The sequence below is a fragment of the Pleurodeles waltl genome, chromosome 10 (genome assembly GCF_031143425.1).
Source record: "Pleurodeles waltl isolate 20211129_DDA chromosome 10, aPleWal1.hap1.20221129, whole genome shotgun sequence".
In the NCBI taxonomy this organism is placed as follows: Eukaryota; Metazoa; Chordata; class Amphibia; order Caudata; family Salamandridae; genus Pleurodeles; species Pleurodeles waltl.
Genome location: NC_090449.1, coordinates 327,374,814 through 327,400,365, shown reverse-complemented (window position 1 = coordinate 327,400,365; position 25,552 = coordinate 327,374,814). Strand labels below are relative to the sequence as shown.

Sequence of the window (25,552 nt, the reverse complement as noted above, 5' to 3'; positions counted from 1 at the left end):
TTTACTTTTTTTTTTCTTGGCCATGTTATATTGTGGGGCCTTTAAACCTGTCACCTTGATAGGAACATTGCAAGCGGCAGCATCGACAAGTGCAGACTGAGGAGTCAGACCTAAACACAGACTCAGCTGTCAGGATGGCCGAGTGGTCTAAGGCGGCAGCCTCAAGAGAGCTTGATCTTCAGTTAAGCTAAGCATCCTGGTTTGCTCATGTAGTTGTGGGTTCATATCGCACTTCTGATAGGTCTATTTTCTGCCCTTAAATCTTCCTCTGCTTGCACAGCCAGCTCCCCACAACACTATCTTTGCAAGCTGCTGTAGCATATGAAAAGAAATCCACCAACCCTCCGGCTGGGCCCTCAATCAGCATTCCATGTATTTCTGGAAGGGGCATCTCAGTCACGCCTTCTGTTAGAGCTGCACCTTATCACTGTAACTACCATGCTGGTTTCTACTTAAGCAGTTGATTCCATCGTTTGAAGTGAGGCTCTCCTGCCACTTTTGGGCAGAGAAGGCACTGCCCCTGCAACAACAACAGGCAGACAAGCTCAACCTGGGTTTCCTGGTTAGGTGGGCGGAGCAGAATGGCAATGGTCCCTCCTTGTGACTTGAAATTAACATGAAGAAGACAGAGAGGCAGCTGGGAGTAGGCAGTACCCATGCACCCCTGAACACTGTCTTGCGATTTTCACCCAATTCTGAAATGAGTCGGGAGGAAAGGAGGTGATTTTCCTATCGAAGGCCATTCTGGGAATTCAGCCACCCCGCGTCTCCCAGGTGAGTGTTTCAGGCCTGTGAGGCACTCATATAAATCTCGCCTGATCGAGCACTGAGCAAGCAATTGTGCTTGAATACAAGAGGCATGCTCCTCTGGCTCAGGCGCAAGAGATGGCAGGCCCTTCAGTGCTTCTGGTCTGGAAGTCTACGGTGCAAGGGCCCAGGTCCTGCGGAGGCGTACAACTACCAGAAAGGGTCTGCTTTTCTCATCAGCGCCACAGTTCAGCTTGCTAGCATAGGGCTTCTTGACTACCTCTTGCCTTGCTAGAGGCAAAAAAAAAACCCTTGGCACAAAACATCAATTGCTATGGCACGCTTAGAAGGAGAGTCTCCAAGTGGCCCTGCTTTTTCACAAAGACACTTCAGAAGATGTTTGAAAGGCTTTTGCAGCAGCAGGCTCGTTGGTCTAGGGGTATGATTCTCGCTTTGGGTGTGAGAGGTCCCGGGTTCAAATCCCGGACGAGCCCGTGCCTTCATAGGTTCGATCTGTTTTTAAACAGGAGTATTTCTGCTTTCCACTCTTGTAAGATGCCATGGTGGAATGCATTGCATGCTTTCTACTGGTGTCGAGGCAGTTCGGCATGATGAAGGAGTGCGGGATTTCTTTCTAACTGCTTTTTTGTGTTGGAGCAGCACTTCTCGTTGGAACATGAAATGCACAGTGCTTCTCCAAAGTAATTGCAGGGCTGGTTTTGAAATCACCTCTTGGAATGAAAGTGATCCCAGTTCCTTTCTTCCAAAGGAAGAGATCCTGTCAGAAAGGCTCAGCTTTGAGCGTCATGAATATTGTCCCTTAGTCCTTGCATTCCAGTCCAAAGCATAGCCACATAAAGAAAGCAGGTGTGTCTGTTTCCAGTGCAGTGGTTCCAGTCCAATGCATAGCCACATGAAGCAAATAAGCAGGCATGTCTGTTTCTGTAGTGTAGTGGTTATCACGTTTGCCTTACACGCGAAAGGTCCCTGGTTCGAGGCCAGGCAGAAACAGCAAGTTGCTGTGCTTTATCACATTATTTGCATTTACCACCTCACCTGACAGGTAAATTGAAATTAAAGAGGCTGTGTCTATCCCTCACCATCGTGAGGTACTACGCTCCAAGGGCATCGGTCTCAACTCACCAAGAGAAGACGATACACCTTACGGCAGTCAGTTGCTCCCTTTTTGACCTTTCCATTGAAGCCTGGGCCTACTGTGGTCAAGCCAGCCAAGGAAGGAAGGTATGAGAGCGAAAATGGCTTTCCTACCTTCACCAAGAACATACACCTTGAGCAAAGAAAGGGCCAGACTTACAAGGCCCTATCGCCACCGGCACATCATCTTTAGTGACGTCCCGGTGGCACTATGTACTGTGCCGTATTTACAAGACGCCGTTCAACCACGTTTTGTGGCTTAACACCACCTTGTAAATACGGCCCCTTCACACGCAGCCCTTTCCCTGGAAGGGGCGTGCAATGGGCGTTGCTCTGGGTGGGCCACTGCAACACCATAGCATTTTGATGCTGCTCCAGTTTTACGAGTTTTTGTAAATCTGTGGCAGCGCCAAAATCCAAGCGCCATACAATGGGTGTCGTTATAGTGGAGAAACGAGCAGAAATGTTTTCATTTCTCCTCATTTTTGCTCTTTCTATGTGTGCTGCACGAACATATCGCCCCTGAAGATTTCTGTTGTGCAGGAAGGTGTGCCTTCCTGAACAAAAACAATTTCCCCCTCCACGCAGCCATCCTTGTACCATGGCGCAAGGATGGCTGCGTTGGTGCTCGGCAGCTAATTTAGAGCTGGCGCAGAGGGAAGCACAGGGGTGCGCTGTATTCTACTAAATACGGCGCTTCCCTGCATTTTGAAAATGACTGAGTGCGAGGCTGCCAAATTTGGCAGAGCGTCTCACTCAGTCATCCTCTTGTAATTATGGGCCAAAAGGTCTAAAGGATAGAGGCGTTTTATGTCATGTTCGATGACGACCATGGAAATGACTCTAGTCATATTGCAGAAGAGAGAACCATGTGCATTTTCTTGCCTTGCGATGTATTCGCCCACTCTCTGCCCTCAACCCTAGGAGCAGGGTCTGAGCAGTGGTGCTTCTGTGCCCTCGCTCGTTGGTGTCCGGGTCCAAATCCCCAACACACCCTTTTTAGCAGAAAACACACAAATTTTACTCAAAATACACAAAGCTTGAAGATTCCTCATTCCACTCAAAGCATTGTTGTGCAAAATATTTTTAGCCTCAGGAGAAAAAAAGGATCACCATGCCTTGGCTTCCTTCCTGCTTGCTTTCAGTGTGCTCTGTGTGATGCTTTCACAGGCTCTGGTTTCAGGCATTTAGGCATCAGATATTTGTCTCTACCCGCAGCTGTGACTTTTCAGTACATCTGAGTGTACGCTTGCTGGCTGACAACGCTGCAATTTTCACACTTACTCCTCGCTTTGCGAGCAACTGCTGATCAAGTATAGAGGCAATCGGGCAAACATATGAGGGGAATTTTGCTCCTTCAGTCAAGCCCTCATGCTTGTTTCTGTAGTGTAGTGGTTATCACGTTCGCCTAACACGCGAAAGGTCCCCGGTTCGAGACCGGGCAGAAACAATGGGCAGTGTCTGCTTTTGTGTTTGCTCCCTAAAAGCTTAGTCTCACTCAGGGATGGCCTTTAAAAACTTGTGACCTGTGTAAAACTTGTATTACTATTGCAGGCCGGTAAAAAGTTATCTGCATCTTTGCGTAGTCGTGCATGTGCCTGGTTTCTTATTCTGTTTTTTACTTTTTTTTTTCTTGGCCATGTTATATTGTGGGGCCTTTAAACCTGTCACCTTGATAGGAACATTGCAAGCGGCAGCATCGACAAGTGCAGACTGAGGAGTCAGACCTAAACACAGACTCAGCTGTCAGGATGGCCGAGTGGTCTAAGGCGGCAGCCTCAAGAGAGCTTGATCTTCAGTTAAGCTAAGCATCCTGGTTTGCTCATGTAGTTGTGGGTTCATATCGCACTTCTGATAGGTCTATTTTCTGCCCTTAAATCTTCCTCTGCTTGCACAGCCAGCTCCCCACAACACTATCTTTGCAAGCTGCTGTAGCATATGAAAAGAAATCCACCAACCCTCCGGCTGGGCCCTCAATCAGCATTCCATGTATTTCTGGAAGGGGCATCTCAGTCACGCCTTCTGTTAGAGCTGCACCTTATCACTGTAACTACCATGCTGGTTTCTACTTAAGCAGTTGATTCCATCGTTTGAAGTGAGGCTCTCCTGCCACTTTTGGGCAGAGAAGGCACTGCCCCTGCAACAACAACAGGCAGACAAGCTCAACCTGGGTTTCCTGGTTAGGTGGGCGGAGCAGAATGGCAATGGTCCCTCCTTGTGACTTGAAATTAACATGAAGAAGACAGAGAGGCAGCTGGGAGTAGGCAGTACCCATGCACCCCTGAACACTGTCTTGCGATTTTCACCCAATTCTGAAATGAGTCGGGAGGAAAGGAGGTGATTTTCCTATCGAAGGCCATTCTGGGAATTCAGCCACCCCGCGTCTCCCAGGTGAGTGTTTCAGGCCTGTGAGGCACTCATATAAATCTCGCCTGATCGAGCACTGAGCGAGCAATTGTGCTTGAATACAAGAGGCATGCTCCTCTGGCTCAGGCGCAAGAGATGGCAGGCCCTTCAGTGCTTCTGGTCTGGAAGTCTATGGTGCAAGGGCCCAGGTCCTGCGGAGGCGTACAACTACCAGAAAGGGTCTGCTTTTCTCATCAGCGCCACAGTTCAGCTTGCTAGCATAGGGCTTCTTGACTACCTCTTGCCTTGCTAGAGGCAAAAAAAAACCCCTTGGCACAAAACATCAATTGCTATGGCACGCTTAGAAGGAGAGTCTCCAAGTGGCCCTGCTTTTTCACAAAGACACTTCAGAAGATGTTTGAAAGGCTTTTGCAGCAGCAGGCTCGTTGGTCTAGGGGTATGATTCTCGCTTTGGGTGTGAGAGGTCCCGGGTTCAAATCCCGGACGAGCCCGTGCCTTCATAGGTTCGATCTGTTTTTAAACAGGAGTATTTCTGCTTTCCACTCTTGTAAGATGCCATGGTGGAATGCATTGCATGCTTTCTACTGGTGTCGAGGCAGTTCGGCATGATGAAGGAGTGCGGGATTTCTTTCTAACTGCTTTTTTGTGTTGGAGCAGCACTTCTCGTTGGAACATGAAATGCACAGTGCTTCTCCAAAGTAATTGCAGGGCTGGTTTTGAAATCACCTCTTGGAATGAAAGTGATCCCAGTTCCTTTCTTCCAAAGGAAGAGATCCTGTCAGAAAGGCTCAGCTTTGAGCGTCATGAATATTGTCCCTTAGTCCTTGCATTCCAGTCCAAAGCATAGCCACATAAAGAAAGCAGGTGTGTCTGTTTCCAGTGCAGTGGTTCCATTCCAATGCATAGCCACATGAAGCAAATAAGCAGGCATGTCTGTTTCTGTAGTGTAGTGGTTATCACGTTTGCCTTACACGCGAAAGGTCCCTGGTTCGAGGCCAGGCAGAAACAGCAAGTTGCTGTGCTTTATCACATTATTTGCATTTACCACCTCACCTGACAGGTAAATTGAAATTAAAGAGGCTGTGTCTATCCCTCACCATCGTGAGGTACTACGCTCCAAGGGCATCGGTCTCAACTCACCAAGAGAAGACGATACACCTTACGGCAGTCAGTTGCTCCCTTTTTGACCTTTCCATTGAAGCCTGGGCCTACTGTGGTCAAGCCAGCCAAGGAAGGAAGGTATGAGAGCGAAAATGGCTTTCCTACCTTCACCAAGAACATACACCTTGAGCAAAGAAAGGGCCAGACTTACAAGGCCCTATCGCCACCGGCACATCATCTTTAGTGACGCCCCGGTGGCACTATGTACTGTGCCGTATTTACAAGACGCCGTTCAACCACGTTTTGTGGCTTAACACCACCTTGTAAATACGGCCCCTTCACACGCAGCCCTTTCCCTGGAAGGGGCGTGCAATGGGCGTTGCTCTGGGTGGGCCACTGCAACACCATAGCATTTTGATGCTGCTCCAGTTTTACGAGTTTTTGTAAATCTGTGGCAGCGCCAAAATCCAAGCGCCATACAATGGGTGTCGTTATAGTGGAGAAACGAGCAGAAATGTTTTCATTTCTCCTCATTTTTGCTCTTTCTATGTGTGCTGCACGAACATATCGCCACTGAAGATTTCTGTTGTGCAGGAAGGTGTGCCTTCCTGAACAAAAACAATTTCCCCCTCCACGCAGCCATCCTTGTACCATGGCGCAAGGATGGCTGCGTTGGTGCTCGGCAGCTAATTTAGAGCTGGCGCAGAGGGAAGCACAGGGGTGCGCTGTATTCTACTAAATACGGCGCTTCCCTGCATTTTGAAAATGACTGAGTGCGAGGCTGCCAAATTTGGCAGAGCGTCTCACTCAGTCATCCTCTTGTAATTATGGGCCAAAAGGTCTAAAGGATAGAGGCGTTTTATGTCATGTTCGATGACGACCATGGAAATGACTCTAGTCATATTGCAGAAGAGAGAACCATGTGCATTTTCTTGCCTTGCGATGTATTCGCCCACTCTCTGCCCTCAACCCTAGGAGCAGGGTCTGAGCAGTGGTGCTTCTGTGCCCTCGCTCGTTGGTGTCCGGGTCCAAATCCCCAACACACCCTTTTTAGCAGAAAACACACAAATTTTACTCAAAATACACAAAGCTTGAAGATTCCTCATTCCACTCAAAGCATTGTTGTGCAAAATATTTTTAGCCTCAGGAGAAAAAAAGGATCACCATGCCTTGGCTTCCTTCCTGCTTGCTTTCAGTGTGCTCTGTGTGATGCTTTCACAGGCTCTGGTTTCAGGCATTTAGGCATCAGATATTTGTCTCTACCCGCAGCTGTGACTTTTCAGTACATCTGAGTGTACGCTTGCTGGCTGACAACGCTGCAATTTTCACACTTACTCCTCGCTTTGCGAGCAACTGCTGATCAAGTATAGAGGCAATCGGGCAAACATATGAGGGGAATTTTGCTCCTTCAGTCAAGCCCTCATGCTTGTTTCTGTAGTGTAGTGGTTATCACGTTCGCCTAACACGCGAAAGGTCCCCGGTTCGAGACCGGGCAGAAACAATGGGCAGTGTCTGCTTTTGTGTTTGCTCCCTAAAAGCTTAGTCTCACTCAGGGATGGCCTTTAAAAACTTGTGACCTGTGTAAAACTTGTATTACTATTGCAGGCCGGTAAAAAGTTATCTGCATCTTTGCGTAGTCGTGCATGTGCCTGGTTTCTTATTCTGTTTTTTACTTTTTTTTTTCTTGGCCATGTTATATTGTGGGGCCTTTAAACCTGTCACCTTGATAGGAACATTGCAAGCGGCAGCATCGACAAGTGCAGACTGAGGAGTCAGACCTAAACACAGACTCAGCTGTCAGGATGGCCGAGTGGTCTAAGGCGGCAGCCTCAAGAGAGCTTGATCTTCAGTTAAGCTAAGCATCCTGGTTTGCTCATGTAGTTGTGGGTTCATATCGCACTTCTGATAGGTCTATTTTCTGCCCTTAAATCTTCCTCTGCTTGCACAGCCAGCTCCCCACAACACTATCTTTGCAAGCTGCTGTAGCATATGAAAAGAAATCCACCAACCCTCCGGCTGGGCCCTCAATCAGCATTCCATGTATTTCTGGAAGGGGCATCTCAGTCACGCCTTCTGTTAGAGCTGCACCTTATCACTGTAACTACCATGCTGGTTTCTACTTAAGCAGTTGATTCCATCGTTTGAAGTGAGGCTCTCCTGCCACTTTTGGGCAGAGAAGGCACTGCCCCTGCAACAACAACAGGCAGACAAGCTCAACCTGGGTTTCCTGGTTAGGTGGGCGGAGCAGAATGGCAATGGTCCCTCCTTGTGACTTGAAATTAACATGAAGAAGATAGAGAGGCAGCTGGGAGTAGGCAGTACCCATGCACCCCTGAACACTGTCTTGCGATTTTCACCCAATTCTGAAATGAGTCGGGAGGAAAGGAGGTGATTTTCCTATCGAAGGCCATTCTGGGAATTCAGCCACCCCGCGTCTCCCAGGTGAGTGTTTCAGGCCTGTGAGGCACTCATATAAATCTCGCCTGATCGAGCACTGAGCGAGCAATTGTGCTTGAATACAAGAGGCATGCTCCTCTGGCTCAGGCGCAAGAGATGGCAGGCCCTTCAGTGCTTCTGGTCTGGAAGTCTACGGTGCAAGGGCCCAGGTCCTGCGGAGGCGTACAACTACCAGAAAGGGTCTGCTTTTCTCATCAGCGCCACAGTTCAGCTTGCTAGCATAGGGCTTCTTGACTACCTCTTGCCTTGCTAGAGGCAAAAAAAAAACCCTTGGCACAAAACATCAATTGCTATGGCACGCTTAGAAGGAGAGTCTCCAAGTGGCCCTGCTTTTTCACAAAGACACTTCAGAAGATGTTTGAAAGGCTTTTGCAGCAGCAGGCTCGTTGGTCTAGGGGTATGATTCTCGCTTTGGGTGTGAGAGGTCCCGGGTTCAAATCCCGGACGAGCCCGTGCCTTCATAGGTTCGATCTGTTTTTAAACAGGAGTATTTCTGCTTTCCACTCTTGTAAGATGCCATGGTGGAATGCATTGCATGCTTTCTACTGGTGTCGAGGCAGTTCGGCATGATGAAGGAGTGCGGGATTTCTTTCTAACTGCTTTTTTGTGTTGGAGCAGCACTTCTCGTTGGAACATGAAATGCACAGTGCTTCTCCAAAGTAATTGCAGGGCTGGTTTTGAAATCACCTCTTGGAATGAAAGTGATCCCAGTTCCTTTCTTCCAAAGGAAGAGATCCTGTCAGAAAGGCTCAGCTTTGAGCGTCATGAATATTGTCCCTTAGTCCTTGCATTCCAGTCCAAAGCATAGCCACATAAAGAAAGCAGGTGTGTCTGTTTCCAGTGCAGTGGTTCCAGTCCAATGCATAGCCACATGAAGCAAATAAGCAGGCATGTCTGTTTCTGTAGTGTAGTGGTTATCACGTTCGCCTTACACGCGAAAGGTCCCTGGTTCGAGGCCAGGCAGAAACAGCAAGTTGCTGTGCTTTATCACATTATTTGCATTTACCACCTCACCTGACAGGTAAATTGAAATTAAAGAGGCTGTGTCTATCCCTCACCATCGTGAGGTACTACGCTCCAAGGGCATCGGTCTCAACTCACCAAGAGAAGACGATACACCTTACGGCAGTCAGTTGCTCCCTTTTTGACCTTTCCATTGAAGCCTGGGCCTACTGTGGTCAAGCCAGCCAAGGAAGGAAGGTATGAGAGCGAAAATGGCTTTCCTACCTTCACCAAGAACATACACCTTGAGCAAAGAAAGGGCCAGACTTACAAGGCCCTATCGCCACCGGCACATCATCTTTAGTGACGCCCCGGTGGCACTATGTACTGTGCCGTATTTACAAGACGCCGTTCAACCACGTTTTGTGGCTTAACACCACCTTGTAAATACGGCCCCTTCACACGCAGCCCTTTCCCTGGAAGGGGCGTGCAATGGGCGTTGCTCTGGGTGGGCCACTGCAACACCATAGCATTTTGATGCTGCTCCAGTTTTACGAGTTTTTGTAAATCTGTGGCAGCGCCAAAATCCAAGCGCCATACAATGGGTGTCGTTATAGTGGAGAAACGAGCAGAAATGTTTTCATTTCTCCTCATTTTTGCTCTTTCTATGTGTGCTGCACGAACATATCGCCACTGAAGATTTCTGTTGTGCAGGAAGGTGTGCCTTCCTGAACAAAAACAATTTCCCCCTCCACGCAGCCATCCTTGTACCATGGCGCAAGGATGGCTGCGTTGGTGCTCGGCAGCTAATTTAGAGCTGGCGCAGAGGGAAGCACAGGGGTGCGCTGTATTCTACTAAATACGGCGCTTCCCTGCATTTTGAAAATGACTGAGTGCGAGGCTGCCAAATTTGGCAGAGCGTCTCACTCAGTCATCCTCTTGTAATTATGGGCCAAAAGGTCTAAAGGATAGAGGCGTTTTATGTCATGTTCGATGACGACCATGGAAATGACTCTAGTCATATTGCAGAAGAGAGAACCATGTGCATTTTCTTGCCTTGCGATGTATTCGCCCACTCTCTGCCCTCAACCCTAGGAGCAGGGTCTGAGCAGTGGTGCTTCTGTGCCCTCGCTCGTTGGTGTCCGGGTCCAAATCCCCAACACACCCTTTTTAGCAGAAAACACACAAATTTTACTCAAAATACACAAAGCTTGAAGATTCCTCATTCCACTCAAAGCATTGTTGTGCAAAATATTTTTAGCCTCAGGAGAAAAAAAGGATCACCATGCCTTGGCTTCCTTCCTGCTTGCTTTCAGTGTGCTCTGTGTGATGCTTTCACAGGCTCTGGTTTCAGGCATTTAGGCATCAGATATTTGTCTCTACCCGCAGCTGTGACTTTTCAGTACATCTGAGTGTACGCTTGCTGGCTGACAACGCTGCAATTTTCACACTTACTCCTCGCTTTGCGAGCAACTGCTGATCAAGTATAGAGGCAATCGGGCAAACATATGAGGGGAATTTTGCTCCTTCAGTCAAGCCCTCATGCTTGTTTCTGTAGTGTAGTGGTTATCACGTTCGCCTAACACGCGAAAGGTCCCCGGTTCGAGACCGGGCAGAAACAATGGGCAGTGTCTGCTTTTGTGTTTGCTCCCTAAAAGCTTAGTCTCACTCAGGGATGGCCTTTAAAAACTTGTGACCTGTGTAAAACTTGTATTACTATTGCAGGCCGGTAAAAAGTTATCTGCATCTTTGCGTAGTCGTGCATGTGCCTGGTTTCTTATTCTGTTTTTTACTTTTTTTTTTCTTGGCCATGTTATATTGTGGGGCCTTTAAACCTGTCACCTTGATAGGAACATTGCAAGCGGCAGCATCGACAAGTGCAGACTGAGGAGTCAGACCTAAACACAGACTCAGCTGTCAGGATGGCCGAGTGGTCTAAGGCGGCAGCCTCAAGAGAGCTTGATCTTCAGTTAAGCTAAGCATCCTGGTTTGCTCATGTAGTTGTGGGTTCATATCGCACTTCTGATAGGTCTATTTTCTGCCCTTAAATCTTCCTCTGCTTGCACAGCCAGCTCCCCACAACACTATCTTTGCAAGCTGCTGTAGCATATGAAAAGAAATCCACCAACCCTCCGGCTGGGCCCTCAATCAGCATTCCATGTATTTCTGGAAGGGGCATCTCAGTCACGCCTTCTGTTAGAGCTGCACCTTATCACTGTAACTACCATGCTGGTTTCTACTTAAGCAGTTGATTCCATCGTTTGAAGTGAGGCTCTCCTGCCACTTTTGGGCAGAGAAGGCACTGCCCCTGCAACAACAACAGGCAGACAAGCTCAACCTGGGTTTCCTGGTTAGGTGGGCGGAGCAGAATGGCAATGGTCCCTCCTTGTGACTTGAAATTAACATGAAGAAGACAGAGAGGCAGCTGGGAGTAGGCAGTACCCATGCACCCCTGAACACTGTCTTGCGATTTTCACCCAATTCTGAAATGAGTCGGGAGGAAAGGAGGTGATTTTCCTATCGAAGGCCATTCTGGGAATTCAGCCACCCCGCGTCTCCCAGGTGAGTGTTTCAGGCCTGTGAGGCACTCATATAAATCTCGCCTGATCGAGCACTGAGCGAGCAATTGTGCTTGAATACAAGAGGCATGCTCCTCTGGCTCAGGCGCAAGAGATGGCAGGCCCTTCAGTGCTTCTGGTCTGGAAGTCTACGGTGCAAGGGCCCAGGTCCTGCGGAGGCGTACAACTACCAGAAAGGGTCTGCTTTTCTCATCAGCGCCACAGTTCAGCTTGCTAGCATAGGGCTTCTTGACTACCTCTTGCCTTGCTAGAGGCAAAAAAAAAAACCTTGGCACAAAACATCAATTGCTATGGCACGCTTAGAAGGAGAGTCTCCAAGTGGCCCTGCTTTTTCACAAAGACACTTCAGAAGATGTTTGAAAGGCTTTTGCAGCAGCAGGCTCGTTGGTCTAGGGGTATGATTCTCGCTTTGGGTGTGAGAGGTCCCGGGTTCAAATCCCAGACGAGCCCGTGCCTTCATAGGTTCGATCTGTTTTTAAACAGGAGTATTTCTGCTTTCCACTCTTGTAAGATGCCATGGTGGAATGCATTGCATGCTTTCTACTGGTGTCGAGGCAGTTCGGCATGATGAAGGAGTGCGGGATTTCTTTCTAACTGCTTTTTTGTGTTGGAGCAGCACTTCTCGTTGGAACATGAAATGCACAGTGCTTCTCCAAAGTAATTGCAGGGCTGGTTTTGAAATCACCTCTTGGAATGAAAGTGATCCCAGTTCCTTTCTTCCAAAGGAAGAGATCCTGTCAGAAAGGCTCAGCTTTGAGCGTCATGAATATTGTCCCTTAGTCCTTGCATTCCAGTCCAAAGCATAGCCACATAAAGAAAGCAGGTGTGTCTGTTTCCAGTGCAGTGGTTCCAGTCCAATGCATAGCCACATGAAGCAAATAAGCAGGCATGTCTGTTTCTGTAGTGTAGTGGTTATCACGTTCGCCTTACACGCGAAAGGTCCCTGGTTCGAGGCCAGGCAGAAACAGCAAGTTGCTGTGCTTTATCACATTATTTGCATTTACCACCTCACCTGACAGGTAAATTGAAATTAAAGAGGCTGTGTCTATCCCTCACCATCGTGAGGTACTACGCTCCAAGGGCATCGGTCTCAACTCACCAAGAGAAGACGATACACCTTACGGCAGTCAGTTGCTCCCTTTTTGACCTTTCCATTGAAGCCTGGGCCTACTGTGGTCAAGCCAGCCAAGGAAGGAAGGTATGAGAGCGAAAATGGCTTTCCTACCTTCACCAAGAACATACACCTTGAGCAAAGAAAGGGCCAGACTTACAAGGCCCTATCGCCACCGGCACATCATCTTTAGTGACGCCCCGGTGGCACTATGTACTGTGCCGTATTTACAAGACGCCGTTCAACCACGTTTTGTGGCTTAACACCACCTTGTAAATACGGCCCCTTCACACGCAGCCCTTTCCCTGGAAGGGGCGTGCAATGGGCGTTGCTCTGGGTGGGCCACTGCAACACCATAGCATTTTGATGCTGCTCCAGTTTTACGAGTTTTTGTAAATCTGTGGCAGCGCCAAAATCCAAGCGCCATACAATGGGTGTCGTTATAGTGGAGAAACGAGCAGAAATGTTTTCATTTCTCCTCATTTTTGCTCTTTCTATGTGTGCTGCACGAACATATCGCCACTGAAGATTTCTGTTGTGCAGGAAGGTGTGCCTTCCTGAACAAAAACAATTTCCCCCTCCACGCAGCCATCCTTGTACCATGGCGCAAGGATGGCTGCGTTGGTGCTCGGCAGCTAATTTAGAGCTGGCGCAGAGGGAAGCACAGGGGTGCGCTGTATTCTACTAAATACGGCGCTTCCCTGCATTTTGAAAATGACTGAGTGCGAGGCTGCCAAATTTGGCAGAGCGTCTCACTCAGTCATCCTCTTGTAATTATGGGCCAAAAGGTCTAAAGGATAGAGGCGTTTTATGTCATGTTCGATGACGACCATGGAAATGACTCTAGTCATATTGCAGAAGAGAGAACCATGTGCATTTTCTTGCCTTGTGATGTATTCGCCCACTCTCTGCCCTCAACCCTAGGAGCAGGGTCTGAGCAGTGGTGCTTCTGTGCCCTCGCTCGTTGGTGTCCGGGTCCAAATCCCCAACACACCCTTTTTAGCAGAAAACACACAAATTTTACTCAAAATACACAAAGCTTGAAGATTCCTCATTCCACTCAAAGCATTGTTGTGCAAAATATTTTTAGCCTCAGGAGAAAAAAAGGATCACCATGCCTTGGCTTCCTTCCTGCTTGCTTTCAGTGTGCTCTGTGTGATGCTTTCACAGGCTCTGGTTTCAGGCATTTAGGCATCAGATATTTGTCTCTACCCGCAGCTGTGACTTTTCAGTACATCTGAGTGTACGCTTGCTGGCTGACAACGCTGCAATTTTCACACTTACTCCTCGCTTTGCGAGCAACTGCTGATCAAGTATAGAGGCAATCGGGCAAACATATGAGGGGAATTTTGCTCCTTCAGTCAAACCCTCATGCTTGTTTCTGTAGTGTAGTGGTTATCACGTTCGCCTAACACGCGAAAGGTCCCCGGTTCGAGACCGGGCAGAAACAATGGGCAGTGTCTGCTTTTGTGTTTGCTCCCTAAAAGCTTAGTCTCACTCAGGGATGGCCTTTAAAAACTTGTGACCTGTGTAAAACTTGTATTACTATTGCAGGCCGGTAAAAAGTTATCTGCATCTTTGCGTAGTCGTGCATGTGCCTGGTTTCTTATTCTGTTTTTTACTTTTTTTTTTCTTGGCCATGTTATATTGTGGGGCCTTTAAACCTGTCACCTTGATAGGAACATTGCAAGCGGCAGCATCGACAAGTGCAGACTGAGGAGTCAGACCTAAACACAGACTCAGCTGTCAGGATGGCCGAGTGGTCTAAGGCGGCAGCCTCAAGAGAGCTTGATCTTCAGTTAAGCTAAGCATCCTGGTTTGCTCATGTAGTTGTGGGTTCATATCGCACTTCTGATAGGTCTATTTTCTGCCCTTAAATCTTCCTCTGCTTGCACAGCCAGCTCCCCACAACACTATCTTTGCAAGCTGCTGTAGCATATGAAAAGAAATCCACCAACCCTCCGGCTGGGCCCTCAATCAGCATTCCATGTATTTCTGGAAGGGGCATCTCAGTCACGCCTTCTGTTAGAGCTGCACCTTATCACTGTAACTACCATGCTGGTTTCTACTTAAGCAGTTGATTCCATCGTTTGAAGTGAGGCTCTCCTGCCACTTTTGGGCAGAGAAGGCACTGCCCCTGCAACAACAACAGGCAGACAAGCTCAACCTGGGTTTCCTGGTTAGGTGGGCGGAGCAGAATGGCAATGGTCCCTCCTTGTGACTTGAAATTAACATGAAGAAGACAGAGAGGCAGCTGGGAGTAGGCAGTACCCATGCACCCCTGAACACTGTCTTGCGATTTTCACCCAATTCTGAAATGAGTCGGGAGGAAAGGAGGTGATTTTCCTATCGAAGGCCATTCTGGGAATTCAGCCACCCCGCGTCTCCCAGGTGAGTGTTTCAGGCCTGTGAGGCACTCATATAAATCTCGCCTGATCGAGCACTGAGCGAGCAATTGTGCTTGAATACAAGAGGCATGCTCCTCTGGCTCAGGCGCAAGAGATGGCAGGCCCTTCAGTGCTTCTGGTCTGGAAGTCTACGGTGCAAGGGCCCAGGTCCTGCGGAGGCGTACAACTACCAGAAAGGGTCTGCTTTTCTCATCAGCGCCACAGTTCAGCTTGCTAGCATAGGGCTTCTTGACTACCTCTTGCCTTGCTAGAGGCAAAAAAAAAACCCTTGGCACAAAACATCAATTGCTATGGCACGCTTAGAAGGAGAGTCTCCAAGTGGCCCTGCTTTTTCACAAAGACACTTCAGAAGATGTTTGAAAGGCTTTTGCAGCAGCAGGCTCGTTGGTCTAGGGGTATGATTCTCGCTTTGGGTGTGAGAGGTCCCGGGTTCAAATCCCGGACGAGCCCGTGCCTTCATAGGTTCGATCTGTTTTTAAACAGGAGTATTTCTGCTTTCCACTCTTGTAAGATGCCATGGTGGAATGCATTGCATGCTTTCTACTGGTGTCGAGGCAGTTCGGCATGATGAAGGAGTGCGGGATTTCTTTCTAACTGCTTTTTTGTGTTGGAGCAGCACTTCTCGTTGGAACATGAAATGCACAGTGCTTCTCCAAAGTAATTGCAGGGCTGGTTTTGAAATCACCTCTTGGAATGAAAGTGATCCCAGTTCCTTTCTTCCAAAGGAAGAGATCCTGTCAGAAAGGCTCAGCTTTGAGCGTCATGAATATTGTCCCTTAGTCCTTGCATTCCAGTCCAAAGCATAGCCACATAAAGAAAGCAGGTGTGTCTGTTTCCAGTGCAGTGGTTCCAGTCCAATGCATAGCCACATGAAGCAAATAAGCAGGCATGTCTGTTTCTGTAGTGTAGTGGTTATCACGTTCACCTTACACGCGAAAGGTCCCTGGTTCGAGGCCAGGCAGAAACAGCAAGTTGCTGTGCTTTATCACATTATTTGCATTTACCACCTCACCTGACAGGTAAATTGAAATTAAAGAGGCTGTGTCTATCCCTCACCATCGTGAGGTACTACGCTCCAAGGGCATCGGTCTCAACTCACCAAGAGAAGACGATACACCTTACGGCAGTCAGTTGCTCCCTTTTTGACCTTTCCATTGAAGCCTGGGCCTACTGTGGTCAAGCCAGCCAAGGAAGGAAGGTATGAGAGCGAAAATGGCTTTCCTACCTTCACCAAGAACATACACCTTGAGCAAAGAAAGGGCCAGACTTACAAGGCCCTATCGCCACCGGCACATCATCTTTAGTGACGCCCCGGTGGCACTATGTACTGTGCCGTATTTACAAGACGCCGTTCAACCACGTTTTGTGGCTTAACACCACCTTGTAAATACGGCCCCTTCACACGCAGCCCTTTCCCTGGAAGGGGCGTGCAATGGGCGTTGCTCTGGGTGGGCCACTGCAACACCATAGCATTTTGATGCTGCTCCAGTTTTACGAGTTTTTGTAAATCTGTGGCAGCGCCAAAAACTAAGCGCCATACAATGGGTGTCGTTATAGTGGAGAAACGAGCAGAAATGTTTTCATTTCTCCTCATTTTTGCTCTTTCTATGTGTGCTGCACGAACATATCGCCACTGAAGATTTCTGTTGTGCAGGAAGGTGTGCCTTCCTGAACAAAAACAATTTCCCCCTCCACGCAGCCATCCTTGTACCATGGCGCAAGGATGGCTGCGTTGGTGCTCGGCAGCTAATTTAGAGCTGGCGCAGAGGGAAGCACAGGGGTGCGCTGTATTCTACTAAATACGGCGCTTCCCTGCATTTTGAAAATGACTGAGTGCGAGGCTGCCAAATTTGGCAGAGCGTCTCACTCAGTCATCCTCTTGTAATTATGGGCCAAAAGGTCTAAAGGATAGAGGCGTTTTATGTCATGTTCGATGACGACCATGGAAATGACTCTAGTCATATTGCAGAAGAGAGAACCATGTGCATTTTCTTGCCTTGCGATGTATTCGCCCACTCTCTGCCCTCAACCCTAGGAGCAGGGTCTGAGCAGTGGTGCTTCTGTGCCCTCGCTCGTTGGTGTCCGGGTCCAAATCCCCAACACACCCTTTTTAGCAGAAAACACACAAATTTTACTCAAAATACACAAAGCTTGAAGATTCCTCATTCCACTCAAAGCATTGTTGTGCAAAATATTTTTAGCCTCAGGAGAAAAAAAGGATCACCATGCCTTGGCTTCCTTCCTGCTTGCTTTCAGTGTGCTCTGTGTGATGCTTTCACAGGCTCTGGTTTCAGGCATTTAGGCATCAGATATTTGTCTCTACCCGCAGCTGTGACTTTTCAGTACATCTGAGTGTACGCTTGCTGGCTGACAACGCTGCAATTTTCACACTTACTCCTCGCTTTGCGAGCAACTGCTGATCAAGTATAGAGGCAATCGGGCAAACATATGAGGGGAATTTTGCTCCTTCAGTCAAGCCCTCATGCTTGTTTCTGTAGTGTAGTGGTTATCACGTTCGCCTAACACGCGAAAGGTCCCCGGGTTGAGACCGGGCAGAAACAATGGGCAGTGTCTGCTTTTGTGTTTGCTCCCTAAAAGCTTAGTCTCACTCAGGGATGGCCTTTAAAAACTTGTGACCTGTGTAAAACTTGTATTACTATTGCAGGCCGGTAAAAAGTTATCTGCATCTTTGCGTAGTCGTGCATGTGCCTGGTTTCTTATTCTGTTTTTTACTTTTTTTTTTCTTGGCCATGTTATATTGTGGGGCCTTTAAACCTGTCACCTTGATAGGAACATTGCAAGCGGCAGCATCGACAAGTGCAGACTGAGGAGTCAGACCTAAACACAGACTCAGCTGTCAGGATGGCCGAGTGGTCTAAGGCGGCAGCCTCAAGAGAGCTTGATCTTCAGTTAAGCTAAGCATCCTGGTTTGCTCATGTAGTTGTGGGTTCATATCGCACTTCTGATAGGTCTATTTTCTGCCCTTAAATCTTCCTCTGCTTGCACAGCCAGCTCCCCACAACACTATCTTTGCAAGCTGCTGTAGCATATGAAAAGAAATCCACCAACCCTCCGGCTGGGCCCTCAATCAGCATTCCATGTATTTCTGGAAGGGGCATCTCAGTCACGCCTTCTGTTAGAGCTGCACCTTATCACTGTAACTACCATGCTGGTTTCTACTTAAGCAGTTGATTCCATCGTTTGAAGTGAGGCTCTCCTGCCACTTTTGGGCAGAGAAGGCACTGCCCCTGCAACAACAACAGGCAGACAAGCTCAACCTGGGTTTCCTGGTTAGGTGGGCGGAGCAGAATGGCAATGGTCCCTCCTTGTGACTTGAAATTAACATGAAGAAGACAGAGAGGCAGCTGGGAGTAGGCAGTACCCATGCACCCCTGAACACTGTCTTGCGATTTTCACCCAATTCTGAAATGAGTCGGGAGGAAAGGAGGTGATTTTCCTATCGAAGGCCATGCTGGGAATTCAGCCACCCCGCGTCTCCCAGGTGAGTGTTTCAGGCCTGTGAGGCACTCATATAAATCTCGCCTGATCGAGCACTGAGCGAGCAATTGTGCTTGAATACAAGAGGCATGCTCCTCTGGCTCAGGCGCAAGAGATGGCAGGCCCTTCAGTGCTTCTGGTCTGGAAGTCTACGGTGCAAGGGCCCAGGTCCTGCGGAGGCGTACAACTACCAGAAAGGGTCTGCTTTTCTCATCAGCGCCACAGTTCAGCTTGCTAGCATAGGGCTTCTTGACTACCTCTTGCCTTGCTAGAGGCAAAAAAAAAACCCTTGGCACAAAACATCAATTGCTATGGCACGCTTAGAAGGAGAGTCTCCAAGTGGCCCTGCTTTTTCACAAAGACACTTCAGAAGATGTTTGAAAGGCTTTTGCAGCAGCAGGCTCGTTGGTCTAGGGGTATGATTCTCGCTTTGGGTGTGAGAGGTCCCGGGTTCAAATCCCGGACGAGCCCGTGCCTTCATAGGTTCGATCTGTTTTTAAACAGGAGTATTTCTGCTTTCCACTCTTGTAAGATGCCATGGTGGAATGCATTGCATGCTTTCTACTGGTGTCGAGGCAGTTCGGCATGATGAAGGAGTGCGGGATTTCTTTCTAACTGCTTTTTTGTGTTGGAGCAACACTTCTCGTTGGAACATGAAATGCACAGTGCTTCTCCAAAGTAATTGCAGGGCTGGTTTTGAAATCACCTCTTGGAATGAAAGTGATCCCAGTTCCTTTCTTCCAAAGGAAGAGATCCTGTCAGAAAGGCTCAGCTTTGAGCGTCATGAATATTGTCCCTTAGTCCTTGCATTCCAGTCCAAAGCATAGCCACATAAAGAAAGCAGGTGTGTCTGTTTCCAGTGCAGTGGTTCCAGTCCAATGCATAGCCACATGAAGCAAATAAGCAGGCATGTCTGTTTCTGTAGTGTAGTGGTTATCACGTTCGCCTTACACGCGAAAGGTCCCTGGTTCGAGGCCAGGCAGAAACAGCAAGTTGCTGTGCTTTATCACATTATTTGCATTTACCACCTCACCTGACAGGTAAATTGAAATTAAAGAGGCTGTGTCTATCCCTCACCATCGTGAGGTACTACGCTCCAAGGGCATCGGTCTCAACTCACCAAGAGAAGACGATACACCTTACGGCAGTCAGTTGCTCCCTTTTTGACCTTTCATTGAAGCCTGGGCCTACTGTGGTCAAGCCAGCCAAGGAAGGAAGGTATGAGAGCGAAAATGGCTTTCCTACCTTCACCAAGAACATACACCTTGAGCAAAGAAAGGGCCAGACTTACAAGGCCCTATCGCCACCGGCACATCATCTTTAGTGACGCCCCGGTGGCACTATGAACTGTGCCGTATTTACAAGACGCCGTTCAACCACGTTTTGTGGCTTAACACCACCTTGTAAATACGGCCCCTTCACACGCAGCCCTTTCCCTGGAAGGGGCGTGCAATGGGCGTTGCTCTGGGTGGGCCACTGCAACACCATAGCATTTTGATGCTGCTCCAGTTTTACGAGTTTTTGTAAATCTGTGGCAGCGCCAAAATCCAAGCGCCATACAATGGGTGTCGTTATAGTGGAGAAACGAGCAGAAATGTTTTCATTTCTCCTCATTTTTGCTCTTTCTATGTGTGCTGCACGAATATATCGCCACTGAAGATTTCTGTTGTGCAGGATGGCGTGCCTTCCTGAACAAAAACAATTTCCCCCTCCACGCAGCCATCCTTGTACCATGGCGCAAGGATGGCTGCGTTGGTGCTCGGCAGCTAATTTAGAGCTGGCGCAGAGGGAAGCACAGGGGTGCGCTGTATTCTACTAAATACGGCGCTTTCCTGCATTTTGAAAATGACTGAGTGCGAGGCTGCCAAATTTGGCAGAGCGTCTCACTCAGTCATCCTCTTGTAATTATGGGCCAAAAGGTCTAAAGGATAGAGGCGTTTTATGTCATGTTCGATGACGACCATGGAAATGACTCTAGTCATATTGCAGAAGAGAGAACCATGTGCATTTTCTTGCCTTGCGATGTATTCGCCCACTCTCTGCCCTCAACCCTAGGAGCAGGGTCTGAGCAGTGGTGCTTCTGTGCCCTCGCTCGTTGGTGTCCGGGTCCAAATCCCCAACACACCCTTTTTAGCAGAAAACACACAAATTTTACTCAAAATACACAAAGCTTGAAGATTCCTCATTCCACTCAAAGCATTGTTGTGCAAAATATTTTTAGCCTCAGGAGAAAAAAAGGATCACCATGCCTTGGCTTCCTTCCTGCTTGCTTTCAGTGTGCTCTGTGTGATGCTTTCACAGGCTCTGGTTTCAGGCATTTAGGCATCAGATATTTGTCTCTACCCGCAGCTGTGACTTTTCAGTACATCTGAGTGTACGCTTGCTGGCTGACAACGCTGCAATTTTCACACTTACTCCTCGCTTTGCGAGCAACTGCTGATCAAGTATAGAGGCAATCGGGCAAACATATGAGGGGAATTTTGCTCCTTCAGTCAAGCCCTCATGCTTGTTTCTGTAGTGTAGTGGTTATCACGTTCGCCTAACACGCGAAAGGTCCCCGGTTCGAGACCGGGCAGAAACAATGGGCAGTGTCTGCTTTTGTGTTTGCTCCCTAAAAGCTTAGTCTCACTCAGGGATGGCCTTTAAAAACTTGTGACCTGTGTAAAACTTGTATTACTATTGCAGGCCGGTAAAAAGTTATCTGCATCTTTGCGTAGTCGTGCATGTGCCTGGTTTCTTATTCTGTTTTTTACTTTTTTTTTTCTTGGCCATGTTATATTGTGGGGCCTTTAAACCTGTCACCTTGATAGGAACATTGCAAGCGGCAGCATCGACAAGTGCAGACTGAGGAGTCAGACCTAAACACAGACTCAGCTGTCAGGATGGCCGAGTGGTCTAAGGCGGCAGCCTCAAGAGAGCTTGATCTTCAGTTAAGCTAAGCATCCTGGTTTGCTCATGTAGTTGTGGGTTCATATCGCACTTCTGATAGGTCTATTTTCTGCCCTTAAATCTTCCTCTGCTTGCACAGCCAGCTCCCCACAACACTATCTTTGCAAGCTGCTGTAGCATATGAAAAGAAATCCACCAACCCTCCGGCTGGGCCCTCAATCAGCATTCCATGTATTTCTGGAAGGGGCATCTCAGTCACGCCTTCTGTTAGAGCTGCACCTTATCACTGTAACTACCATGCTGGTTTCTACTTAAGCAGTTGATTCCATCGTTTGAAGTGAGGCTCTCCTGCCACTTTTGGGCAGAGAAGGCACTGCCCCTGCAACAACAACAGGCAGACAAGCTCAACCTGGGTTTCCTGGTTAGGTGGGCGGAGCAGAATGGCAATGGTCCCTCCTTGTGACTTGAAATTAACATGAAGAAGACAGAGAGGCAGCTGGGAGTAGGCAGTACCCATGCACCCCTGAACACTGTCTTGCGATTTTCACCCAATTCTGAAATGAGTCGGGAGGAAAGGAGGTGATTTTCCTATCGAAGGCCATTCTGGGAATTCAGCCACCCCGCGTCTCCCAGGTGAGTGTTTCAGGCCTGTGAGGCACTCATATAAATCTCGCCTGATCGAGCACTGAGCGAGCAATTGTGCTTGAATACAAGAGGCATGCTCCTCTGGCTCAGGCGCAAGAGATGGCAGGCCCTTCAGTGCTTCTGGTCTGGAAGTCTACGGTGCAAGGGCCCAGGTCCTGCGGAGGCGTACAACTACCAGAAAGGGTCTGCTTTTCTCATCAGCGCCACAGTTCAGCTTGCTAGCATAGGGCTTCTTGACTACCTCTTGCCTTGCTAGAGGCAAAAAAAAAACCCTTGGCACAAAACATCAATTGCTATGGCACGCTTAGAAGGAGAGTCTCCAAGTGGCCCTGCTTTTTCACAAAGACACTTCAGAAGATGTTTGAAAGGCTTTTGCAGCAGCAGGCTCGTTGGTCTAGGGGTATGATTCTCGCTTTGGGTGTGAGAGGTCCCGGGTTCAAATCCCGGACGAGCCCGTGCCTTCATAGGTTCGATCTGTTTTTAAACAGGAGTATTTCTGCTTTCCACTCTTGTAAGATGCCATGGTGGAATGCATTGCATGCTTTCTACTGGTGTCGAGGCAGTTCGGCATGATGAAGGAGTGCGGGATTTCTTTCTAACTGCTTTTTTGTGTTGGAGCAGCACTTCTCGTTGGAACATGAAATGCACAGTGCTTCTCCAAAGTAATTGCAGGGCTGGTTTTGAAATCACCTCTTGGAATGAAAGTGATCCCAGTTCCTTTCTTCCAAAGGAAGAGATCCTGTCAGAAAGGCTCAGCTTTGAGCGTCATGAATATTGTCCCTTAGTCCTTGCATTCCAGTCCAAAGCATAGCCACATAAAGAAAGCAGGTGTGTCTGTTTCCAGTGCAGTGGTTCCAGTCCAATGCATAGCCACATGAAGCAAATAAGCAGGCATGTCTGTTTCTGTAGTGTAGTGGTTATCACGTTCGCCTTACACGCGAAAGGTCCCTGGTTCGAGGCCAGGCAGAAACAGCAAGTTGCTGTGCTTTATCACATTATTTGCATTTACCACCTCACCTGACAGGTAAATTGAAATTAAAGAGGCTGTGTCTATCCCTCACCATCGTGAGGTACTACGCTCCAAGGGCATCGGTCTCAACTCACCAAGAGAAGACGATACACCTTACGGCAGTCAGTTGCTCCCTTTTTGACCTTTCCATTGAAGCCTGGGCCTACTGTGGTCAAGCCAGCCAAGGAAGGAAGGTATGAGAGCGAAAATGGCTTTCCTACCTTCACCAAGAACATACACCTTGAGCAAAGAAAGGGCCAGACTTACAAGGCCCTATCGCCACCGGCACATCATCTTTAGTGACGCCCCGGTGGCACTATGTACTGTGCCGTATTTACAAGACGCCGTTCAACCACGTTTTGTGGCTTAACACCACCTTGTAAATACGGCCCCTTCACACGCAGCCCTTTCCCTGGAAGGGGCGTGCAATGGGCGTTGCTCTGGGTGGGCCACTGCAACACCATAGCATTTTGATGCTGCTCCAGTTTTACGAGTTTTTGTAAATCTGTGGCAGCGCCAAAATCCAAGCGCCATACAATGGGTGTCGTTATAGTGGAGAAACGAGCAGAAATGTTTTCATTTCTCCTCATTTTTGCTCTTTCTATGTGTGCTGCACGAACATATCGCCACTGAAGATTTCTGTTGTGCAGGAAGGTGTGCCTTCCTGAACAAAAACAATTTCCCCCTCCACGCAGCCATCCTTGTACCATGGCGCAAGGATGGCTGCGTTGGTGCTCGGCAGCTAATTTAGAGCTGGCGCAGAGGGAAGCACAGGGGTGCGCTGTATTCTACTAAATACGGCGCTTCCCTGCATTTTGAAAATGACTGAGTGCGAGGCTGCCAAATTTGGCAGAGCGTCTCACTCAGTCATCCTCTTGTAATTATGGGCCAAAAGGTCTAAAGGATAGAGGCGTTTTATGTCATGTTCGATGACGACCATGGAAATGACTCTAGTCATATTGCAGAAGAGAGAACCATGTGCATTTTCTTGCCTTGCGATGTATTCGCCCACTCTCTGCCCTCAACCCTAGGAGCAGGGTCTGAGCAGTGGTGCTTCTGTGCCCTCGCTCGTTGGTGTCCGGGTCCAAATCCCCAACACACCCTTTTTAGCAGAAAACACACAAATTTTACTCAAAATACACAAAGCTTGAAGATTCCTCATTCCACTCAAAGCATTGTTGTGCAAAATATTTTTAGCCTCAGGAGAAAAAAAGGATCACCATGCCTTGGCTTCCTTCCTGCTTGCTTTCAGTGTGCTCTGTGTGATGCTTTCACAGGCTCTGGTTTCAGGCATTTAGGCATCAGATATTTGTCTCTACCCGCAGCTGTGACTTTTCAGTACATCTGAGTGTACGCTTGCTGGCTGACAACGCTGCAATTTTCACACTTACTCCTCGCTTTGCGAGCAACTGCTGATCAAGTATAGAGGCAATCGGGCAAACATATGAGGGGAATTTTGCTCCTTCAGTCAAGCCCTCATGCTTGTTTCTGTAGTGTAGTGGTTATCACGTTCGCCTAACACGCGAAAGGTCCCCGGTTCGAGACCGGGCAGAAACAATGGGCAGTGTCTGCTTTTGTGTTTGCTCCCTAAAAGCTTAGTCTCACTCAGGGATGGCCTTTAAAAACTTGTGACCTGTGTAAAACTTGTATTACTATTGCAGGCCGGTAAAAAGTTATCTGCATCTTTGCGTAGTCGTGCATGTGCCTGGTTTCTTATTCTGTTTTTTACTTTTTTTTTTCTTGGCCATGTTATATTGTGGGGCCTTTAAACCTGTCACCTTGATAGGAACATTGCAAGCGGCAGCATCGACAAGTGCAGACTGAGGAGTCAGACCTAAACACAGACTCAGCTGTCAGGATGGCCGAGTGGTCTAAGGCGGCAGCCTCAAGAGAGCTTGATCTTCAGTTAAGCTAAGCATCCTGGTTTGCTCATGTAGTTGTGGGTTCATATCGCACTTCTGATAGGTCTATTTTCTGCCCTTAAATCTTCCTCTGCTTGCACAGCCAGCTCCCCACAACACTATCTTTGCAAGCTGCTGTAGCATATGAAAAGAAATCCACCAACCCTCCGGCTGGGCCCTCAATCAGCATTCCATGTATTTCTGGAAGGGGCATCTCAGTCACGCCTTCTGTTAGAGCTGCACCTTATCACTGTAACTACCATGCTGGTTTCTACTTAAGCAGTTGATTCCATCGTTTGAAGTGAGGCTCTCCTGCCACTTTTGGGCAGAGAAGGCACTGCCCCTGCAACAACAACAGGCAGACAAGCTCAACCTGGGTTTCCTGGTTAGGTGGGCGGAGCAGAATGGCAATGGTCCCTCCTTGTGACTTGAAATTAACATGAAGAAGACAGAGAGGCAGCTGGGAGTAGGCAGTACCCATGCACCCCTGAACACTGTCTTGCGATTTTCACCCAATTCTGAAATGAGTCGGGAGGAAAGGAGGTGATTTTCCTATCGAAGGCCATTCTGGGAATTCAGCCACCCCGCGTCTCCCAGGTGAGTGTTTCAGGCCTGTGAGGCACTCATATAAATCTCGCTTGATCGAGCACTGAGCGAGCAATTGTGCTTGAATACAAGAGGCATGCTCCTCTGGCTCAGGTGCAAGAGATGGCAGGCCCTTCAGTGCTTCTGGTCTGGAAGTC

The 25,552-nt window shown here is 48.4% G+C and overlaps 19 non-coding genes across 19 annotated transcripts; all 19 read left to right on the top strand.

Annotated features, from left to right (window-relative positions):
- The first annotated feature begins 1,169 nt into the window (after positions 1-1,169).
- Positions 1,170-1,241, top strand: TRNAP-UGG (transfer RNA proline (anticodon UGG)). The gene has a single exon. It is a non-coding gene; the product is annotated as a tRNA-Pro (tRNA).
- Positions 1,242-1,685: 444 nt separating this feature from the next.
- On the top strand, positions 1,686-1,758 carry TRNAV-UAC (transfer RNA valine (anticodon UAC)). Its single transcript has one exon. It is a non-coding gene; the product is annotated as a tRNA-Val (tRNA).
- A 1,521-nt stretch (positions 1,759-3,279) lies between these two features.
- TRNAV-AAC (transfer RNA valine (anticodon AAC)) lies at positions 3,280-3,352 on the top strand. The gene has a single exon. It is a non-coding gene; the product is annotated as a tRNA-Val (tRNA).
- Positions 3,353-4,688: 1,336 nt separating this feature from the next.
- TRNAP-UGG (transfer RNA proline (anticodon UGG)) lies at positions 4,689-4,760 on the top strand. Its single transcript has one exon. It is a non-coding gene; the product is annotated as a tRNA-Pro (tRNA).
- A 444-nt stretch (positions 4,761-5,204) lies between these two features.
- Positions 5,205-5,277, top strand: TRNAV-UAC (transfer RNA valine (anticodon UAC)). Its single transcript has one exon. It is a non-coding gene; the product is annotated as a tRNA-Val (tRNA).
- Positions 5,278-6,798: 1,521 nt separating this feature from the next.
- On the top strand, positions 6,799-6,871 carry TRNAV-AAC (transfer RNA valine (anticodon AAC)). The gene has a single exon. It is a non-coding gene; the product is annotated as a tRNA-Val (tRNA).
- Positions 6,872-8,207: 1,336 nt separating this feature from the next.
- Positions 8,208-8,279, top strand: TRNAP-UGG (transfer RNA proline (anticodon UGG)). Its single transcript has one exon. It is a non-coding gene; the product is annotated as a tRNA-Pro (tRNA).
- Positions 8,280-8,723: 444 nt separating this feature from the next.
- On the top strand, positions 8,724-8,796 carry TRNAV-UAC (transfer RNA valine (anticodon UAC)). Its single transcript has one exon. It is a non-coding gene; the product is annotated as a tRNA-Val (tRNA).
- Positions 8,797-10,317: 1,521 nt separating this feature from the next.
- Positions 10,318-10,390, top strand: TRNAV-AAC (transfer RNA valine (anticodon AAC)). The gene has a single exon. It is a non-coding gene; the product is annotated as a tRNA-Val (tRNA).
- Positions 10,391-12,242: 1,852 nt separating this feature from the next.
- TRNAV-UAC (transfer RNA valine (anticodon UAC)) lies at positions 12,243-12,315 on the top strand. Its single transcript has one exon. It is a non-coding gene; the product is annotated as a tRNA-Val (tRNA).
- A 1,521-nt stretch (positions 12,316-13,836) lies between these two features.
- Positions 13,837-13,909, top strand: TRNAV-AAC (transfer RNA valine (anticodon AAC)). The gene has a single exon. It is a non-coding gene; the product is annotated as a tRNA-Val (tRNA).
- A 1,336-nt stretch (positions 13,910-15,245) lies between these two features.
- Positions 15,246-15,317, top strand: TRNAP-UGG (transfer RNA proline (anticodon UGG)). Its single transcript has one exon. It is a non-coding gene; the product is annotated as a tRNA-Pro (tRNA).
- A 444-nt stretch (positions 15,318-15,761) lies between these two features.
- TRNAV-UAC (transfer RNA valine (anticodon UAC)) lies at positions 15,762-15,834 on the top strand. The gene has a single exon. It is a non-coding gene; the product is annotated as a tRNA-Val (tRNA).
- Positions 15,835-18,764: 2,930 nt separating this feature from the next.
- Positions 18,765-18,836, top strand: TRNAP-UGG (transfer RNA proline (anticodon UGG)). Its single transcript has one exon. It is a non-coding gene; the product is annotated as a tRNA-Pro (tRNA).
- A 444-nt stretch (positions 18,837-19,280) lies between these two features.
- TRNAV-UAC (transfer RNA valine (anticodon UAC)) lies at positions 19,281-19,353 on the top strand. The gene has a single exon. It is a non-coding gene; the product is annotated as a tRNA-Val (tRNA).
- A 1,520-nt stretch (positions 19,354-20,873) lies between these two features.
- Positions 20,874-20,946, top strand: TRNAV-AAC (transfer RNA valine (anticodon AAC)). Its single transcript has one exon. It is a non-coding gene; the product is annotated as a tRNA-Val (tRNA).
- A 1,336-nt stretch (positions 20,947-22,282) lies between these two features.
- TRNAP-UGG (transfer RNA proline (anticodon UGG)) lies at positions 22,283-22,354 on the top strand. Its single transcript has one exon. It is a non-coding gene; the product is annotated as a tRNA-Pro (tRNA).
- A 444-nt stretch (positions 22,355-22,798) lies between these two features.
- Positions 22,799-22,871, top strand: TRNAV-UAC (transfer RNA valine (anticodon UAC)). The gene has a single exon. It is a non-coding gene; the product is annotated as a tRNA-Val (tRNA).
- Positions 22,872-24,392: 1,521 nt separating this feature from the next.
- TRNAV-AAC (transfer RNA valine (anticodon AAC)) lies at positions 24,393-24,465 on the top strand. The gene has a single exon. It is a non-coding gene; the product is annotated as a tRNA-Val (tRNA).
- Positions 24,466-25,552: the final 1,087 nt, after the last annotated feature.